The sequence below is a fragment of the Cervus elaphus genome, chromosome 27 (genome assembly GCF_910594005.1).
Source record: "Cervus elaphus chromosome 27, mCerEla1.1, whole genome shotgun sequence".
Classification (NCBI taxonomy): Eukaryota; Metazoa; Chordata; class Mammalia; order Artiodactyla; family Cervidae; genus Cervus; species Cervus elaphus.
Window position 1 is genome coordinate 4965039 of NC_057841.1, and position 17114 is coordinate 4982152.

The window sequence follows — 17114 nt, forward strand, 5'->3', positions numbered from 1 at the left end:
TCGAGTTGATTTTCGGTCCACGGAGCTCTTTCGTGTTGCTACAGTGACTTCAGTATCCCTCTAGCCTGGAAACAGTGTTCTTGGGGTTTGTCTGGAGTGCCATCAAGGAAATTAAGGCTCCTTTCATGTGTGATGTGCAACACGGAATTGCTCTGCACGTAGTGTAGGGGAATCAGGCCTCATCTCGCGGCGAGGGGGAAGTCTCATGGTTTTTCTCGAGTTGCGGCGGGAACCTGGGGTATATTCTCGAGTTACGACGGGGATGGCCCTTCCACCCACGTGTTTGTTCACCCACGTCAGGACTCCTGCCTAGTTGCGAGGGACAACTCGGGATTCTCCGCGAGGCTTGGCAGGGCAATTGGGACGCCTCTCCAGCTGAGGCGGGAGACGAAGGGTCCCTTTCCACGTGCCACAGGAATCCTGGGACTCCTATCAAGTTTCACGAGGAGTCAGGCATCGTCTGCTTTGGAGGCACTGATCTCCGTGTACCTCTGAAGTTTTCAAAGGATGTGAGGCCTCCGGTCGCGATGAGGTGGGGAACTAGGTCTTTCTCTGTGGTCTCCACAGGGGATTCAGACATCCTTTCATCGTGGGAGATGCAAGACGAGCTTGCATTCAAGTCACTGAAGGGATATGCGGCCTTATTTCGCGTCAGGGCATCGCGGTGTCCATTTCACTTGACGCCGCAAACTCAGGGTCCCTCTCACATACCTAGAGCTGAGAGAAGCCTCCTCTTGAGGTGCTTGTGGTAAGGTGGTATTCCTCTGGAGTCGAAGCCAGGGACTAACCTCTCATCTCGAGTTGATTTTTGGTCCACGGAGCTCTTTCGTGTTGCTACAGTAACCTCAGGATCCCTCTAGCCTTGAAACAGTGTTCTTGGGGTTTCTCTGGAGTGCCATCAAGGAAATCAAGGCTCCCTTCATGTGTGATGTGCATCACGGAATTGCTCTGCATGCAGTGCAGGGGAATCGTGCCTCATCTCGCGGCGAGGGGGAAGTCTCATGGTTTTTCTCGAGTTGCGGTGGGGACCTGGGGTATATTTTCGAATTACGACAGGGATGGCCCTTCCAGCCACGTGTTTGTTGAGCGACCTCAGGACTCCTGCCCAGTTGCGAGGGACAGCTCGGGATTCTCCTCGAGGCTTGGCAGGGCAATTGGGACGGCTCTCCAGCTGAGGCGGGAGACCAAGGGTCCCTTTCCACGTGCCACAGGAATCCTGGGACTCCTATCAAGTTTCACGAGGAGTCAGGCATCGTCTCCTATGGAGGCACTGATCTCCGCATACCTCTGGAGTTTTCAAAGGATGTGAGGCTTCCGGTCGCAATGAGGTGGGGAACTATGTCTTTCTCTCTGGTCTCCACAGGAGATTCAGACATCCTTTCGTCTTGGGAGATGCAAGATGAGCCTGCATTCAAGTCATTGCAGGGATATCCGGCCTTATTTCGCGTCAGGGCATCGCAGTGTCCATTCCACTTGAGGCCGCAAAATCAGGGTCCCTCTCACATACCTAGAGTTGAGAGAAGCCTCCTCTTGAGGTGCTTGTGGTAAGGTGGTATTCCTCTGGAGTCGAAGCCAGGGACTAACCTCTCATCTCGAGTTGATTTTTGGTCCACGGAGCTCTTTCGTGTGGCTACAGTGACCTCAGGAAACCTCTAGCCTGGAAACAGTGTTCTTGGGGTTTCTCTGGAGTGCCATCAAAGAAATCAAGGCTCCTTTCATGTGTGATGTGCAACACGGAATTGCTCTGCACGTAGTGTAGGGGAATCGGGCCTCATCTCGCGGCGAGTGGGAAGTCTCATGGTTTTTCTTGAGTTGCGGCGGGAACCTGGGCTATATTATCGAGTTACGATGGGGATGGCCCTTCCACCCACGTGTTTGTTCAGCGACGTCAGGACTCCTGCCTAGTTGCGAGGGACAACTCGGGATTCTCCTCGAGGCTTGGCAGGGCAATTGGGATGCCTCTCCAGCTGAGGCGGGAGACCAAGGGTCCCTTTCCACGTGCCACAGGAATCCTGGGACTCCTATCAAGTTTCACGAGGAGTCAGGCATCGTCTCCTTTGAAGGCACTGATCTCCGCGTACCTCTGGAGTTTTCAAAGGATGTGAGGCCTCCGGTCGCGATGAGGTGGGGAACTAGGTCTTTCTCTGTGGTCTCCACAGTTGATTCAGATATCCTTTCGTCTTGGGAGATGCAAGACGAGCCTGCATTCAAGTCACTGCAGGGATATGCGGCCTTATTTCGAGTCAGAGCATCGTGGTGTCCATTTGACTTGAGGCTTCAACCTCAGGGTCCCTCTCACATACCTAGAGCTGAGAGAAGCCTCCTCTTGAGGTGCTTGTGGTAAGGTGGTATTCCTCTGGAGTCGAAGCCAGGGACTAACCTCTCATCTCGAGTTGATTTTTGGTCCACGGAGCTCTTTCGTGTTGCTACAGTGACTTCAGGATCCCTCTAGCCTGGAAACAGTGTTCTTGGGGTTTCTCTGGAGTGCCATGAAGGAAATTAAGGCTCCTTTCATGTGTGATGTGCAACACGGAATTGCTCTGCACGCAGTGTAGGGGAATCGGGCCTCATCTCGCAGCGAGGGGAAGTCTCATGGTTTTCCTCGAGTTGCGGCGGGAACCTGGGGTATATTCTCGAGTTACGACGGGGATGGCCCTTCCACCCACGTGTTTGTTCAGCCACGTCAGGACTCCTGCCTAGTTGCGAGGGACAACTCGGGATTCTCCTCGAGGCTTGGCAGGGCAATTGGGACGCCTCTCCAGCTGAGGCGGGAAACCTAGGGTCCCTTTCCACGTGCCACAGGAATCCTGGGACTCCTATCAAGTTTCATGAGGAGTCAGGCATCGTCTCCTTTGAAAGCACTGATCTCCGTGTACCTCTGGAGTTTTCAAAGGATGTGAGGCCTCCGGTCGCGATGAGGTGGGGAACTAGGTCTTTCTCTGTGGTCTCCACAGGGGATTCAGACATCCTTTCGTCTTGGGAGATGCAAGACGAGCCTGCATTCAAGTCACTGCAGGGATATCCGGCCTTATTACGAGTCAGGGCATCGTGGTGTCGATTCGACTTGAGGCTGCAACCTCTGGGTCCCTCTCACATACCTAGAGCTGAGAGAAGCCTCCTCTTGAGGTGCTTGTGGTAAGGTGGTATTCCTCTGGAGTCGAAGCCAGGGACTAACCTCTCATCTCGAGTTGATTTTTGGTCCACGGAGCTCTTTCGTGTTGCTACAGTGACTTCAGTATCCCTCTAGCCTGGAAACAGTGTTCTTGGGGTTTCTCTGGAGTGCCATCAAGGAAATTAAGGCTCCTTTCATGTGTGATGTGCAACACGGAATTGCTCTGCACGTAGTGTAGGGGAATCGGGCCTCATCTCAAGGAGAGGGGGAAGTCTCATGGTTTTTCTCGAGTTGCGGCGGGAACCTGGGGTATATTCTCGAGTTACGACGGGGATGGCCCTTCCACCCACGTGTTTGTTCAGCCACGTCAGGACTCCTGCCTAGTTGCGAGGGACAACTCGGGATTCTCCGCGAGGCTTGGCAGGGCAATTGGGACGCCTCTCCAGCTGAGGCGGGAGACCAAGGGTCCCTTTCCACGTGCCACAGGAATCCTGGGACTCCTATCAAGTTTCACGAGGAGTCAGGCATCGTCTGCTTTGGAGGCACTGATCTCCGTGTACCTCTGAAGTTTTCAAAGGATGTGAGGCCTCCGGTCGCGATGAGGTGGGGAACTAGGTCTTTCTCTGTGGTCTCCACAGGGGATTCAGACATCCTTTCATCGTGGGAGATGCAAGACGAGCTTGCATTCAAGTCACTGAAGGGATATGCGGCCTTATTTCGCGTCAGGGCATCGCGGTGTCCATTCCACTTGACGCCGCAAACTCAGGGTCCCTCTCACATACCTAGAGCTGAGAGAAGCCTCCTCTTGAGGTGCTTGTGGTAAGGTGGTATTCCTCTGGAGTCGAAGCCAGGGACTAACCTCTCATCTCGAGTTGATTTTTGGGCCACGGAGCTCTTTCGTGTTGCTACAGTGACCTCAGGATCCCTCTAGCCTTGAAACAGTGTTCTTGGGGTTTCTCTAGAGTGCCATCAAGGAAATCCAGGCTCCTTTCATGTGTGATGTGCAACACGGAATTGCTCTGCACGCAGTGCAGGGGAATCAGGCCTCATCTCGTGGCGAGGGGGAAGTCTCATGGTTTTTCTCGAGTTGCGGCGGGAACCTGGGGTATATTCTCGAGTTACGACGGGGATGGCCCTTCCAGCCACGTGTTTGTTCAGCGACGTCAGGACTCCTGCCTAGTTGCGAGGGACAACTCGGGATTCTCCTCGAGGGTTGGCAGGGCAACTGGGACGCCTCTCCAGCTGAGGCGGGAGACCAAGTGTCCCTTTCCACGTGCCACAGGAATCCTGGGACTCCTATCAAGTTTCACGAGGAGTCAGGCATCGTCTCCTTTGGAGGCACTGATGTCCGCGTACCTCTGGAGTTTTCAAAGGATGTGAGGTCTCTGGTCGCCATGAAGTGGGGAACTAGGTCTTTCTCTGTGGTCTCCACAGGGGATTCAGACATCCTTTCGTCTTGGGAGATGCAAGATGAGCCTGTATTCAAGTCACTGCAGGGATATCCGGCCTTATTTCAAGTCAGGGCGTTGTGCTGTCCATTCCACTTGAGGCCACAAACTCAGGGACCCTCTCACTTAGCTAGAGCTGAGAGAAGCCTCCTCTTGAGGTGCTTGTGGTAAGGTGATATTGCTCTGGAGTCGAAGCCAGGGACTAACCTCTCTTCTCGAGTTGATTTTTGGGCCACGGAGCTCTTTCGTGTTGCTACATTGACCGCAGGATCCCTCTAGCCTTGAAACAGTGTTCTTGGGGTTTCTCTGGAGTGCCATCAAGGAAATCAAGGCTCCTTTCATGTTTGATGGGCAACACGGAATTGCTCTGCATGCAGTGCAGGGGAATCGGGCCTCATCTCGCGGCGAGGGGGAAGTCTCATGGTTTTTCTCGAGTTGCGGCGGGAACCTGGGGTATATTCTCGAGTTACGACGGGGATGGCCCTTCCACGCACGTGTTTCTTCAGCGACGTCAGGACTCCTGCCTAGTTGCGAGGGACAACTCGGGATTCTCCTCGAGGCTTGGCAGGGCAATTGGGACGCCTCTCCAGCTGAGGCGGGAGACCAAGGGTCCCTTTCCACGTGCCACAGGAATCCTGGGACTCCTATCAAGTTTCACGAGGAGTCAGGCATCGTCTCCTTTGGAGGCACTGATCTCCGCGTACCTCTGGAGTTTTCAAAGGATGTGAGGCCTCCGGTCGCGATGAGGTGGGGAACTACGTCTTTCTCTGTGGTCTCCACAGGGGATTCAGACATCCTTTCATCTTGGGAGATGCAAGACGAGCCTGCATTCAAGTCACTGCAGGGATATCCGGGCTTATTTCGCGTCAGGGCATCGCAGTGTCCATTCCACTTTAGGCCGCAAAATCAGGGTCCGTCTCACATACTTAGAGGTGAGAGAAGCGTCCTCTTGAGGTGCTTGTGGTAAGGTGGTATTCCTCTGGAGTCGAAGCTAGGGACTAACCTGTCATCTCGAGTTGATTTTTGGTCCACGGAGCTCTTTCGTGTTGTTACAGTGACCTCAGGATCGCTCTAGCCTTGAAACAGTGTTCTTGGGGTTTCTCTGGAGTGCCATCAAGGAAATCAAGGCTCCTTTCATGTTTGATGTGCAACACGGAATTGCTCTGCATGCAGTGCAGGGGAATCGGGCCTCATCTCGCGGCGAGGGGGAAGTCTCATTGTTTTCTCGAGTTGCGGCGGGAACCTGGGGTATATTCTCGAGTTACGACGGGGATGGCCCTTCCACCCACGTGTTTCTTCAGCGACTTCAGGACTCCTGCCTAGTTGCGAGGGACCACTCGGGATTCTCCTCAAGGCTTGGCAGGGCAATTGGGACGCCTCTCCAGCTGAGGCGGGAGACCAAGGGTCCCTTTCCACGTGCCACAGGAATCCTGGGACTCCTATCAAGTTTCACGAGGAGTCAGGCATCGTCTCCTTTGGAGGCACTGATCTCCGCGTACCTCTGGAGTTTTCAAAGGATGTGAGGCCTCCGGTCGCGATGAGGTGGGGAACTAGGTCTTTCGCTGTGGTCTCCACAGGGGATTCAGACATCCTTTCGTCTTGGGAAATGCAAGATGAGCCTGCACTCGTGTCACTGCAGGGATATCCGGCCTTATTTCGAGCCAGGGCATCGCGGTGTCCATTCCACTTGAGGCCGCAAAATCAGGGTCCCTCTCACATAGCTAGAGCTGAGAGAAGCCTCCTCTTGAAGTGCTTGTGGTAAGGTGGTATTCCTCTGGAGTCGAAGCCAGGGACTAACCTCTCATCTCGAGTGGATTTTTGGTCCACGGAGTTCTTTTGTGTTGCTACAGTGACCTCAGGATACCTCTAGCCTTGAAACAGTGTTCTTGGGGTTTCTCTGGAGTGTCATCAAGGAAATCAAGGCTCCTTTCATGTTTGATGTGCAACACGAAATTGCTCTGCATGCAGTGCAGGAGAATCGAGCCTCTTCTCGCGGCGAGGGGGAAGTCTCATGGTTTTTCTCAAGTTGCGGCGGGACCCTGGGGTATATTCTCGAGTTATGACGGGGATGGCCCTTCCATACACGTGTTTGTTCAGTGACGTCAGGACTCCTGCCTAGTTGGGAGGGACAACTCGGGATTCTCCTCGAGGCTTGGCAGGGCAATTGGGACGCCTCTCCAGCTGAGGCGGGACACCAAGGGTCCCTTTCCACGTGCCACAGGAATCCTGGGACACCTATCAAGTTTCACGAGGAGTCAGGCATCGTCTCCTTTGGAGGCACTGATCTCCGCGTACCTCTGGAGTTTTCAAAGGATATGAGGCCTCCGGTCGCGATGAGGTGGGGAACTAGATCTTTCTCTGAGATCTCCACAGGGGATTCAGACATCCTTTCGTCTTGGGAAATGCAAGACTAGCCTGCATTCAAGTCACTGCACGGATATCTGGCCTTATTTTGAGTCAGGGCATCGCGGTGTCCATTCCACTTGAGGCCGCAAAATCAGGGTCCCTCTCACATACCTAGAACTGAGAGAGGCCTCCTCTTGAGGTGCTTGTGGTAAGGTGGTATTCCTCTGGAGTCGAAGCCAGGGACTAACCTCTCATCTCGAGTTTATTTTTGGGCCACGGAGCTCTCTCGTGTTGCTACAGTGACCTCAGGATCCCTCTAGCCTTGAAACAGTGTTCTTGGGGTTTCTCTGGAGTGCCATCAAGGAAATCAAGTCTCCTTTCATGTGTGATGTGCAACACACAATTGCTCTGCACGCAGTGCAGGGGAATCGGGCCTCATCTCGCGGCGAGGGGGAAGTCTCATGGTTTTTCTCGAGTTGCGGCGGGAACCTGGGGTGCATTCTCGAGTTACGACGGGGATGGCCCTTCCACCCACGTGTTTATTCAGCGACATCAGGACTCCTGCCTAGTTGCGAGGGACAACTCGGGATTCTCCTCGAGGCTTGGCAGGGCAATTGGGATGCCTCTCCAGCTGAGGCGGGAGACCAAGGGTCCCTTTCCACGTGCCACAGGAATCCTGGGACTCCTATCAAGTTTCACGAGGAGTCAGGCATCGTCTCCTTTGGAGGCACTGATCTCTGGGTACCTCTGGAGTTTTCAAAGGATGTGAGGCCTCCGGTCGCGATGAGGTGGGGAACTAGGTCTTTCTCTGTGGTCTCCACAGGGGATTCAGACATCCTTTCGTCTTGGGAGATGCAAGACGAGCCTGCATTCAAGTCACTGCAGGGATATCCGGCCTTATTTCGAGTCAGGGCATCGCGGTGTCCATTCCACTTGAGGCCGCAAACTCAGGGTCCCTCTCACATACCTAGAGCTGAGAGAAGCCTCCTCTTGAGGTGCTTGTGGTAAGGTGGTATTCCTCTGGAGTCGAAGCCAGGGACTAACCTATCATCTCGAGGTGATTTTTCATCCACAGAGCTCTTTCGTGTTGCTACAGTGACCTCAGGATCCCTCTAGCCTTGAAACAGTGTTCTTGGGGTTTCTCTGGAGTTCCATCAAGGAAATCAAGCCTCCTTTCATGTGTGTTGTGCGACACTGAATTGCTCTGCACGCAGTGCAGGGGAATCGGGCCTCATCTCGCGGCGAGGGGGAAGTCTCATCGTTTTTCTCGAGTTGCGGCGGGAACCTGGGGTATATTCTCGAATTACGACGGGGATGGCCCTTCCACCCACGTGTTTGTTCAGCGACATCAGGACTCCTGCCTAGTTGCGAGGGACAGCTCGGGATTCTCCTCGAGGCTTGGCAGGGCAATTGGGACGCCTCTCCAGCTGAGGCGGGAGACCAAGGGTCCCTTTCCACGTGCCATAGGAATCCTGGGACTCCTATCAAGTTTCACGAGGAGTCAGGCATTGTCTCCTTTGGAGGCACTGATCTCCGCGTACCTCTGGAGTTTTCAAAGGATGTGAGGCCTTCAGTCGCAATGAGGTGGGGAACTAGGTCTTTCTCTGTGGTCTCCGCAGGAGATTCAGACATCCTTTCGTCTTGGGAGATGCAAGACGAGCCTGCATTCAAGTCACTGCAGGGATATCCGGCCTTATTTCGCGTCAGGGCATCGCGGTGTCCATTCCACTTGAGGCCGCAAAATCAGGGTCCCTCTCACATGCCTAGAGCTGAGAGAAGCCTCCTCTTGAGGTGCTTGTGGTAAGGTGGTATTCCTCTGGAGTCGAAGCCAGGGACTAACCTCTCATCTCGAGTTGATTTTTGGTCCATGGAGCTCTTTCGTGTTGCTACAGTGACCTCACGATCCCTCTAGCCTTGAAACAGTGTTCTTGGGGTTTCTCTGGAGTGCCATCAAGGATATCAAGGCTCCTTTCATGTGTGATGTGCAACACGGAATTGCTCTGCACGCAGTGCAGGGGAAACGGGCCTCATCTCGTGGCGAGGGGGCAGTCTCATGGTTTTTCTCGAGTTGCGGCGGGAACCTGGGGTATATTCTCGAGTTACGACGGGGATGGCCCTTCCACCCACGTGTTTCTTCAGCGACGTCAGGACTCCAGCCTAGTTGCGAGGGACAACTCGGGATTCTCCTCGAGGCTTGGCAGGGCAATTAGGACGCCTCTCCAGCTGAGGCTGGAGACCAAGTGTCCCTTTCCACGTGCCACAGGAATCCTGGGACTCCTATCAAGTTTCACGAGGAGTCAGGCATCGTCTCCTTTGGAGGCACTGATCTCCGCGTACCTCTGGAGTTTTCAAAGGATGTGAGGCCTCCGGTCGCGATGAGGTGGGGAACTAGGTCTTTCTCTGTGGTCTCCACAGGGGATTCAGACATCCTTTCGTCTTGGGAGATGCAAGACGAGCCTGCATTCAAGTCACTGCAGGGATATCCGGCCTTATTTCGAGTCAGGGCATCGCGGTGTCCATTCCACTTGAGGCCGCAAACTCAGGGTCCCTCTCACATAGCTAGAGCTGAGAGAAGCCTCCTCTTGAGGTGCTTGTGGTAAGGTGGTATTCCTCTGGAGTCGAAGCCAGGGACTAACCTATCATCTCGAGGTGATTTTTCATCCACAGAGCTCTTTTGTGTTGCTACAGTGATCTCAGGATCCCTCTAGCCTTGAAACAGTGTTCTTGGGGTTTCTCTGGAGTGCCATCAAGGAAATCAAGGCTCCTTTCATCTGTGATGTGCAACACGGAATTGCTCTGCACACAGTGCAGGGGAATCGGGCCTCATCTTGCGGCGAGGGGGAAGTCTCATGGTTTTTCTCGAGTTGCGGCGGGAACCTGGGGTATATTCTCGAGTTACGACGGGGATGGCCCTTCCAGCCACGTGTTTGTTCAGCGACGTCAGGACTCCTGCCTAGTTGCGAGGGACAACTCGGGATTCTCCTCGAGGCTTAGCAGGGCAATTGGGATGCCTCTCCAGCTGAGGCGGGAGACCAAGGGTCCCTTTCCACGTGCCACAGGAATCCTCGGACTCCTATCAAGTTTCACGAGGAGTCAGGCATCGTCTCCTTTGGAGGCACTGATCTCCGCGTACCTCTGGAGTTTTCAAAGAATGTGAGGCCTCCGGTCGCGATGAGGTGGGGAACTAGGTCTTTCTCTGTGGTCTCCACAGGGGATTCAGACATCCTTTCGTCTTGGGAGATGCAAGACGAGCCTGCATTCAAGTCACTGCAGGGATATCCGGCCTTATTTCAAGTCAGGGCATCGCAGTGTCCATTCCACTTGAGGCCACAAACTCAGGGTCCCTCTCACATAGCTAGAGCTGAGAGAAGCCTCCTCTTGAGGTGCTTGTGGTAAGGTGGTATTCCTCTGGAGTCGAAGCCAGGGACTAACCTCTCATCTCCATTTGATTTGTGGTCCACGGAGCTCTTTCGTGTTGTTACAGTGACCTCAGGATCCCTCTAGCCTTGAAACAGTGTTCTTGGGGTTTCTCTGGAGTGCCATCAAGGAAATCAAGGCTCCTTTCATGTGTGATGTGCAACACGGAATTGCTCTGCACGCAGTGCAGGGGAATCGGGCCTCATCTTGCGGCGAGGGGGAAGTCTCATGGTTTTTCTCGAGTTGCGGCGGGAACCTGGGGTATATTCTCGAGTTACGTCGGGGATGGCCCTTCCAGCCACGTGTTTGTTCAGCGACGTCAGGACTCCTGCCTAGTTGCGAGGGACAACTCGGGATTCTCCTCGAGGCTTGGCAGGGCAATTGGGACGCCTCTCCAGCTGAGGCGGGAGACCAAGGGTCCCTTTCCACGTGCCACAGGAATCCTGGGACTCCTATCAAGTCACGAGGAGTCAGGCATCGTCTCCTTTGGAGGCACTGATCTCCGCGTACCTCTGGAGTTTTCAAAGGATGTGAGGCCTCCGGTCGCGATGAGGTGGGGAACTAGGTCTTTCTCTGTGGTCTCCACAGGGGATTCAGACATCCTTTCGTCTTGGGAGATGCAAGACGAGCCTGCATTCAAGTCACTGCAGGGATATCCGGCCTTATTTCGAGTCAGGGCATCGCGGTGTCCATTCCACTTTAAGCCGCAAAATCAGGGTCCCTCTCACATACATAGAGCTGAGAGCAGCCTCTTCTTGAGGTGCTTGTGGTAAGGTGGTATTCCTCTGGAGTCGAAGCCAGGGACTAACCCCTCATCTCGAGCTGATTTTTGGGCCACGGAGCTCTTTCGTGTTGCTACAGTGACCTCAGGATCCCTCTAGCTTTGAAACGGTGTTCTTGGGGTTTCTCTGGAGTGCCATCAAGGAAATCAAGGCTCCTTTCATGTGTGATGTGCAACACGGAATTGCTCTGCACGAGTGTAGGGGAATCGGGCCTCATCTCACGGCGAGGGGGAAGTCTCATGGTTTTTCTCGAGTTGCGGCGGGAACCTGGGGTATATTCTTGAGTTACGACGGGGATGCCCCTTCCACCCACGTGTTTGTTCAGCCACGTCAGGACTCCTGCCTAGTTGCGAGGGACAACTCGGGATTCTCCTCGAGGCTTGGCAGGGCAATTGGGACGCCTCTCCAGCTTAGGCGGGAGTCCAAGGGTCCCTTTCCACGTGCCACAGGAATCCTGGGACTCCTATCAAGTTTCACGAGGAGTCAGGCATCGTCTCCTTTGGAGGCACTGATCTCCACGTACCTCTGGAGTTTTCAAAGGATGTGAGGCCTCCGGTCGCGATGAGGTGGGGAAGTAGGTCTTTCTCTGTGGTCTCCACAGGGGATTCAGACATCCTTTCCTCTTGGGAGATGCAAGCCGAGCCTGCATTCAAGTCACTGCAGGGATATCCGCCCTTATGTCGAGTCAGGGCTTCGCGGTGTCCATTCCATTTGAGGCTGCAAACTCAGGGTCCCTCTCACATAGCTAGAGCTGAGAGAAGCCTCCTCTTGAGGTGCTTGTGGTAAGGTGGTATTCCCCTGGAGTCGAAGCCAGGGACTAACCTCTCATCTCGAGTTGATTTTTGGTCCACGGAGCTCTTTCGTGTTGCTACAGTGACCTCAGGATCCCTCTAGCCTGGAAACAGTGTTCTTCGGGTTTCTCTGGAGTGCCATCAAGGAAATAAAGGCTTATTTGATGTGTGATGTGCAACACGGAATTGCTCTGCACGCAGTGCAGGGGAATCGGGCCTCATCTCGCGGCGAGGGGGAAGTCTCATGGTTTTTCTCGAGTTGCGGCGGGAACCTGGGGTATATTCTCGAGTTACGACGGGGATGGCCCTTCCACCCACGTGTTTGTTCAGTGACGTCAGGACTCCTGCCTAGTTGCGAGGGACAACTCGGGATTCTCCTCGAGGCTTGGCAGGGCAATTGGGACGCCTCTCCAGCTGAGGCGGGAGACCAAGGGTCCCTTTCCACGTGCCACAGGAATCCTGGGACTCCTATCAAGTTTCACGAGGAGTCAGGCATCGTCTCTTTTGGAGGCACTGATCTCCGCGTACCTCTGGAGTTTTCAAAGGATGTGAGGCCTCCGGTCGCGATGAGGTTGTGAACTAGGTTTTTCTCTGTGGTCTCCACAGGGGATTCAGACATCCTTTCGTCTTGGGAGATGCAAGACGAGCCTGCATTCAAGTCACTGCAGGGATATCCGGCCTTATTTCGAGTCAGAGCGTCGCGGTGTCCATTCCACTTGAGGCCACAAACTCAGGGTCCCTCTCACTTAGCTAGAGCTGAGAGAAGCCTCCTCTTGAGGTGCTTGTGGTAAGGTGGTATTCCTCTGGAGTCGAAGCCAGGGACTAACCTCTCATCTCGAGTTGATTTTTGGTCCACGGAGCTCTTTCGTGTTGCTACAGTGACCTCAGGGTTCCTCTAGCCTTGAAACAGTGTTCTTGGGGTTTCTCTGGAGTGCCATCAAGGAAATCAAGGCTCCTTTCATGTGTGATGTGCAACTCGGAATTGCTCTGCACGCAGTGCAGGGGAATCGGGCCTCATCTCGCGGCGAGGGGGAAGTCTCATGGTTTTTCTCGAGTTGCGGCGGGAACCTGGGGTACATTCTCGAGTTACGACGGGGATGGCCCTTCCACACAAGTGTTTGTTCAGCGACGTCAGGACTCCTGCCTAGTTGCGAGGGACAACTCGGGATTCTCCTCGAGGCTTGGCAGGGCAATTGGGAAGCCTCTCCAGCTGAGGGGGGAGACCAAGCTTCCCTTTCCACGTGCCACAGGAATCCTGGGACTCCTATCAATTTTCTCGAGGAATCAGGCATCGTCTCCTTTGGAGGCACTGATCTCTGCGTACCTCTGGAATTTTCAAAGGATGTGAGGCCTCCGGTCGCGATGAGGTGCGGAACTAGGTCTTTCTCTGTGGTCTCCACAGGGGATTCAGACATCCTTTCGTCTTGGGAGATGCAAGACGAGCCTGCATTCAAGTCACTGCAGGGATATCCGGCCTTATTTCGAGTCAGGGCATCGCGGTGTCCATTCCACTTGAGGCCGCAAACTCAGGGTCCCTCTCACATACCTAGAGCTGAGAGAAGCCTCCTCTTGAGGTGCTTGTGGTAAGGTGGTATTCCTCTGGAGTCGAAGCCAGGGACTAACCTCTCATCTCGAGTTGATTTTTGGTCCACGGAGCTCTTTCGTGTTGCTACAGTGACCTCAGGGTGCCTCTAGCCTTGAAACAGTGTTCTTGGGGTTTCTCTGGAGTGCAATCAAGGAAATCAAGGCTCCTTTCATGTGTGATGTGCAACTCGGAATTGCTCTGCACGCAGTGCAGGGGAATCAGGCCTCATCTCGCGGCGAGGGGGAAGTCTCATGGTTTTTCTCGAGTTGCGGCGGGAACCTGGGGTATATTCTCGAGTTACGACGGGAATGGCCCTTCCACACACGTGTTTGTTCAGCGACGGCAGGACTCCTGCCTAGTTGCGAGGGACAACTCGGGATTCTCCTCGAGGCTTGGCAGGGCAATTGGGACGCCTCTCCAGCTGAGGCGGGAGACCAAGGGTCCCTTTCCACGTGCCACAGGAATCCTGGGACTCCTATCAAGTTTCACGAGGAGTCAGGCATCGTCTCTTTTGGAGGCACTGATCTCCGCATACCTCTGGAGTTTTCAAAGGATGTGAGGCCTCCGGTCGCCGTGAGGTGGGGAACGAGGTCTTTCTCTGTGGTCTCCACAGGGGATTCAGACATCCTTTCGTCTTGGGAGATGCAAGACGAGCCTGCATTCAAGTCACTGCAGAGATATCTGGCCTTATTTCGAGTCAGGGCATCGCAGTGTCCATTCCACTTGAGGCCGCAAACTCAGGGTCCCTCTCACATCGCTAGAGCTGAGAGAAGCCTCTCACATATCTAGAGCTGAGAGAAGCCTCTTCTTGAGGTGCTTGTGGTAAGGTGGTATTCCTCTGGAGTCGAAGCCAGGGAATAACCTCTCATCTCGAGTTGATTTGTGGTCCACGGTCTCTTTCGTGTTGCTACAGTGACCTCAGGATCCCTCTAGCCTTGAAACAGTGTTCTTGGGTTTCTCTGGAGTGCCATCAAGGTAATCAAGGCTCCTTTCATGTGTGATGTGCAACACGGAATTGCTCTGCACGCAGTGCAGGGGAATCGGGCCTCATCTCGCAGCGAGGGGGAAGTCTCATGGTTTTTCTCGAGTTGCGGCGGGTCCTGGGGTATATTCTCGAGTTACGACGGGGATGGCCCTTCCACACACGTGTTTGTTCAGTGACGTCAGGACTCCTGCCTAGTTGCGAGGGACAACTCGGGATTCTCCTCGAGGCTTGGTAGGGCAATTGAGACGCCTCTCCAGCTGTGTCGGGAGACCAAGGGTCCCTTTCCACGTGCCACAGGAATCCTGGGACTCCTATCAAGTTTCACGAGGCGTCAGGCATCGTTTCCTTTGGAGGCACTGATCTCCGCGTATCTCTGGAGTTTTCAAAAGATGTGAGGCCTCCGGTCGCGCTGAGGTGGAGAACTAGGTGTTTCTCTGTGGTCTCCACAGGGGTTTCAGACATCCTTTCATCTTGGGAGATGCAAGACGAGCCTGCATTCAAGTCACTGCACGGATATCCGGCCTTATTTCGAGTCAGGGCATCGTGGTGTCCATTCCACTTGAGGCCGCAAACTCAGGGTCCCTCTCACATACCTAGAGCTGAGAGAAGCCTCTCACATATCTAGAGCTGAGAGAAGCCTCTTCTTGAGGTGCTTGTGGTAAGGTGGTATTCCTCTGGAGTCGAAGCGAGGGAATAACCTCTCATCTCGAGTTGATTTTGGGTCCACGGAGCTCTTTCGTGTTGCTACAGTGACCTCAGGATCCCTCTATCCTTGAAACAGTGTTCTTGGGGTTTCTCTGGAGTGCCATCAAGGAAATCAAGGCTCCTTTCATGTGTGATGTGCAACACGGAATTGCTCTGCACGCATTGCAGAGAAATCGGGCCTCATCTCGCGGCGAGGGGGAAGTCTCATGGTTTTTCTCCAGTTGCGGCGGGAACCTGGGGTATATTCTGGAGTTGCGACGGGGATGGCCCTCCCACACACGTGTTTGTTCAGCGACGTCAGGACTCCTGCCTAGTTGCGAGGGACAACTCGGGATTCTCCTCGAGGCTTGGCAGGGCAATTGGGATGCCTCTCCAGCTGAGGCGGGAGACCAAGGGTCCCTTTCCACGTGCCACAGGAATTCTGGGACTCCTATCAAGTTTCACGAGGAGTCAGGCATCGTCTACTTTGGAGGCACTGATCTCCACGTACCTCTGGAGTTTTCAAAGGATGTGAGGCCTCCGGTCGCGATGAGGTGGGGAACTAGGTCTTTCTCTGTGGTCTCCACAGGGGATTCAGACATCCTTTCGTCTTGGGAGATGCAAGACGAGCCTGCATTCAAGTCACTGCAGGGATATCCGGCCTTATTTCGAGTCAGCGCATCCCGGTGTCCATCCCATTTGAGGCCACAAACTCAGGGTCCCTCTCACATACCTAGAGCTGAGAGAAGCCTCCTCTTGAGGTGCTTATGGTAAGGTGGTATTCCTCTGGAGTCGAAGCCAGGGACTAACCTCTCATCTCGAGTTGATTTTTGGTCCATGGAGCTCTTTCGTGTTGCTACAGTGACCTCAGGATCCCTCGAGCCTTGAAACAGTGTTCTTGGGGTTTCTCTGGAGTGCCATCAAGGAAATCAAGGCTCCTTTCATGTGTGATGTGCAACACGGAATTGCTCTGCACGCATTGCAGGGAAATCGGGCCTCATCTCGCGGCGAGGGGGAAGTCTCATGGTTTTTCTCCAGTTGCGGCGGGAACCTGGGGTATATTCTGGAGTTGCGACGGGGATGGCCCTCCCACACACGTGTTTGTTCAGCGACGTCAGGACTCCTGCCTAGTTGCGAGGGACAACTCGGGATTCTCCTCGAGGCTTGGCAGGGCAATTGGGATGCCTCTCCAGCTGAGGCGGGAGACCAAGGGTCCCTTTCCACGTGCCACAGGAATTCTGGGACTCCTATCAAGTTTCACGAGGAGTCAGGCATCGTCTACTTTGGAGGCACTGATCTCCACGTACCTCTGGAGTTTTCAAAGGATGTGAGGCCTCCGGTCGCGATGAGGTGGGGAACTAGGTCTTTCTCTGTGGTCTCCACAGGGGATTCAGACATCCTTTCGTCTTGGGAGATGCAAGACGAGCCTGCATTCAAGTCACTGCAGGGATATCCGGCCTTATTTCGAGTCAGCGCATCCCGGTGTACATCCCATTTGAGGCCACAAACTCAGGGTCCCTCTCACATACCTAGAGCTGAGAGAAGCCTCCTCTTGAGGTGCTTATGGTAAGGTGGTATTCCTCTGGAGTCGAAGCCAGGGACTAACCTCTCATCTCGAGTTGATTTTTGGTCCATGGAGCTCTTTCGTGTTGCTACAGTGACCTCAGGATCCCTCGAGCCTTGAAACAGTGTTCTTGGGGTTTCTCTGGAGTGCCATCAAGGAAATCAAGGCTCCTTTCATGTGTGATGTGCAACACGGAATTGCTCTGCATGCAGTGCAGGGGAATCGGACCTCATCTCGCGGCGAGGGGGAAGTCTCATGGTTTTTCTCGAGTTGCGGCGGGAACCTGGGGTATATTCTCGAGTAACGACGGGGATGGCACTTCCACACACATGTTTGTTCAGCGACATCAAGACTCCTGCCTAGTTGCGAGGGACAACTCGGGATTCTCCTCGAGGCTTGG